The sequence below is a fragment of the Drosophila rhopaloa genome, unplaced genomic scaffold (assembly GCF_018152115.1).
Source record: "Drosophila rhopaloa isolate 14029-0021.01 unplaced genomic scaffold, ASM1815211v1 contig_223, whole genome shotgun sequence".
Taxonomy (NCBI): Eukaryota; Metazoa; Arthropoda; class Insecta; order Diptera; family Drosophilidae; genus Drosophila; species Drosophila rhopaloa.
Window position 1 is genome coordinate 4671 of NW_025335110.1, and position 4670 is coordinate 9340.

Consider the following 4670-nt stretch of genomic DNA (forward strand, 5'->3'; position numbering starts at 1 on the left):
ATATCAGTCAACAATTGGAGAGTTAATGTGGTTAGCTCTTACGACCAGACCTGATATTTTGCATTCCGTTGCCAAAGCAATCTGGCTGAAGTGAAGCATGTGTTGCGATATTTAGTTTCAACGTCGGAGCTTCAGCTATACTACAGCAAGTGTGGAAAGGCGTTTGAAGGCTATGTCGACTCGGATTGGGGCGGCGACCAGAGTGACCCGAAGTGATATACGGGTTATACGGAGAAGCAACGGAACGTAGCGCTTAGCAGCACAGAAGCTGATTACATGGCGTTATCAACAGCATACAAAGAGGCGATTGTTATGCGCAGACTTATAGTCGAAATTGGTTGCGGCGTAGAGGACACCCTAACAATAGTCCATAGTGCGCAACAACTGGCAAAGAATCCTGTGCATCACTCAAGGGCAAAACATATTGATATAAGACATCATTTTGCACGGGAAGTAGTAAATGAGGGACAAATAGTTTTCAAGTATGTTTCAACGAATGATATGATCGCAGACATATTAACGAAGAATTGCCGAAGCAGAAACATATGCATTTCATGAATTTGATAAAATTGAAGTAATATTTGTAAAAATGCTTACATTGAGGAAAAGTGTTAAAAATATCAATGTACGCATATGAATATAGATAAGTATCGATAACTAATATTAGCAGTGCGTTAACATTAACATTTGCACTGCAATTATGTAAACTAACATTTAATGAGAAGAGTCCCGAATAAATAGTCAAAGCGGCACGACGTGATTTATTTTACGCTTCCGCCAAGATTTTCCTGACGAACCAATTCTTTCAACAGAAATCGAATCAAATTTGTTTTTTTTTTAAATAAATTATTTACAAATGATAAAATAATATAGTCATAGTCAAAGCAGCACGACGTATTTTATTTTACGCTTCCGCCAAGATTTTCCTGACGAACCAATTCCTTCAACAGAAATCTAAAAAAATTTGGTTTTTTTTTAATAAATTATTTACAAAAGGTAAAATAAAAAAGTCATTTGTATTAAACAGTAAATTAATGATTCTATCATAAAATATTTTTTTCACTAAGATATCAGCATTTTAGATAAAGAAAAACATTTTTGATATTCGACATGCTTGCTGTGCCAATAGTTGGTTGAGCGTAAAGGCTATTTTTCTTTACCTAATATGCTGATATTTTAATGAAGAAAAATATTTTTAGATATATAATTATTAATTTACTGTTAAATACAAGTGACCAAATTTCCCCGAACTACATTATTGGCACACTCGTTGTAATTAACTATTTTGTTACAACTTTATTGAGTTGGCCACCTTTTTTTTAATTATTTATTTATTTGTATAGTGATTAATTTTGTAGCTAAAATTGTTTTAGTGCATAAAGGTTAAGTTGTTTACTTTACAAGGTAAAAATTAAATCAACCATATATGTCCAAAAATTAAAATTTAATTAACAAAATCAAGGCAAATCGAATGTCAAGATTGGGGAAAGGATGCCCAGAAGCCAATTTTACCATTCGGAGCCCTTATCAGCATTTATCACGCCGTTGCAAAATGCAAGGCACTCTGGCCGATTCATGTCTTTGAGTGGCCAGGAATGAAAAAGGATCGAATGAAAGGATAATGTCAACCCCCAGAACTCCTCAAGATAGATCAAAGTTAAGGATAAGAAGGACATTGGTAAGTATATTCACCCAACAGCCTTTTTGCAGGCCCTGCATGAGGTTAACTCAAATCTTTAAGCAATGAAAAAAAGAATTGATAACTACGATTGCATTACAAGAATCTTATTATGGAGTCTATCAACATTTTCATGATAACCAAGCAATTAAGGGTCCATTTTGGTTAACTATGTCAGAAAAATCGAATTTTTTTTCTGCTGTTTTAGAAAGCTACAAGTGCCTAGAATATCATACTAAAAGGGCAAATCGAAATACTTAATAGTTTAAAAATTATGAGCGCCATGGATATCACCATCGGCCCAAATGCCCACAATTTCGCATGAACTCGCCACCAAGAGCGTATCGGAGACGCGGAGCGGCGATCGACATATCAGTCAGTGCACTGACTTCCACTGTAGTGGAAGAAAGTACTGCCCGAAAAAACGAAAGGTTGCAAGATCAGATCAATTTTGAGGAATAGCTGATTAGCTTAAATATCCAGAAATATACATTTATATTGAAAAAACTGTACATAACACTTTAAAGGCGTTTTCTAGAAAACTACATTTTGCAGCTGGCGACTGTCATATCTCAGTAAATTTTTAACGAATCTTAATGTTTTTAATTAAATTGTCAATGCAATGGATAATCACATAGATAGCTTATAAATTGGATTTTTTATCGACAAAAAAGCGAAGAAAATTTTCAGTTAACACGACACTAAATTTTTCAAACGCCGCCATTTGTTTTATTTTTTATTCAATTTCGATAACAGTAGTCTATTCCATAACCACAATAAACAATAAAATTTTTGAATAGAATAGAAGAGTCGCCAGCGGTGTTCCTGTTTCGTGCATTTACCTTGTAAAGTCAAACAACTTTTTCTTTACTTTAAGGCACTAAAACAATTTTAGCTATAAAATTGATCACCATACCATTAAAAGTATATAGGCAAATCGGATAAATAAACAAGAAAGGAAAGCTAACTTCGGGCGGAGCCGAAGTTGATATACCCTTGCAGAATACTCTGTAAATTATATTCTCCAAAATTATTCATATGATGCATTCTTAATACTCATAAAAAATCCCAACTTCCTAACTTTAAAAACACCAAAGTTATAGCATTTCCAATCGTTCTGTTATATGGCAGCTATAAGATATAGTAGGCCGATCCTCATGAACTTTGGTAGGTCGGATTGATTGGCCAAAAACAAAACCCATAGAAAATCCCATCTTCCTAACTTAACAAACACCAAAGTTATGGCATTTCAGATCAATCAGTTATATGGCGGCTATAGGATATAGTCGGCCGATCCTTATGAAATTTGGTAGGTCGGATTGATTGGCCAAATATAAAACCCATAGAAAATTCAAACTTCCTAACTTTACAAACATTAAAGTTATGGCATTTCCGATCAATCAGTTATATGGCAGCTATAGGATATAGTTCCGACATATATACTGCGTGCAAAGGAAAGAAGGCTGTGTGCAAAGTTTCAACTCGATAGCTTTAAAATTGAGAGACTAGTTTGCGTAGAAACAGACAGACGGACATGGCTATATCAACTCAGGAGGTGATCCTGATCAAGAATATATATACTTTATAGGGTCGGAGATGTCTCCTTCACTGCGTTGCACACTTTTGACCAAAATTATAATACCCTCTGCAAGGGTATAAAAAAAAAAACGTGGCCTAATCGCTAGTTTTAAACGAGGACGGAAGCTAACTTCGGAAGGCCGAAGTTTTAATACCCTTGCAGACTTTGCCGAAATTGCTAGAAATGAAAAAGTAGCGAATGGAATATGGTATATTGTTCCTATTGGAGCTATAGGATATAGACGTCCGATAGGCACACGCTTTTACCCTAATCAAGGTATGCATAAAAAATACGATTTGAAAAAATTCATGTCAATAGCTTATATACTGCGCGAAATATCTTAAAAATCATTAAATTTTAACCGATTTTACCCTATTGTTCCTATGGAAGCTATAGGATATAGCTCCGATCGTCACGCGCTTTTACCCTAATCAAGGTATGCAAAAAAAAAAAATATTTAAAAAAATATAAAAAAATTTTTTAAAAAAAAAAAAAAAAAAAAAAAAAAAAAAAAAAAAAAAAAAAAATAAAATTTTTTTTTAAAAAAAGAAAAAAAAAAAAAAAACCTAAAAACAAAAAACAAAAAAAAAAAAAAAAAAAAAAAAAAAAAAAAAAAAAAAAAAAAAAATTTAATTTAAATAAAAAAAAAAAAAAAAAAAAAAAATAAAATTAAAAAAATATAATAATAAAAAAAAAAAAAAAAAAAAAAAAAAAAAAAAAAAAAAAAAAAAAATTTAGGGGAAAAAAAAAAAAAAAAAAAAAAAAAAAAAAAAAAAAAAAAAAAAAAAAAAAAAAAAGAGACGTCCGATCAAAATTATAATACCCAAGGGTATAAAAAATAGTTAATTAAAATCCAAGTGCGCCAATCATTTAGTTCAGGGAAATTTGGTCCATTTATTGGTTTTTTATTTTTAATAAATTATTTATAAATGATAAATTAATAAAGTCGCTTGTACTTAACAGTAAATTAATGATTATATCTAAAGATATTTTTATTCATTAATATATGTATCAGCATATTAGATAAAGAAAAATATCCTTTAGGTTCAACATGCTTGCTGAGCCAATAATTAAGTTCGTCACTGTACATGCCGCTGACATAATCAAACATAATTCATTTCCAATTAGTATCGAAGGCGCATAGAACACAAAAGAACACATTTCGACCACTAATAACATATAAACAAAAAACAAGTTTGATAATGATGTGATGCAACTGCTAATAGATCAGTTCAGCATGAGCTGGCAAAATATTTAATATGTTACTTTATTATAATTTAGATTTTTTAATTCTATCGATAAAAAGTTATTAAAATTCGCATACGTGACAGTTCGGTCACTTTATGTTGTTGTCAAACATGATCACTCTGCGAAGCAAAAGATGACGATTGAGGAAGTTTTAAGTTATACAGT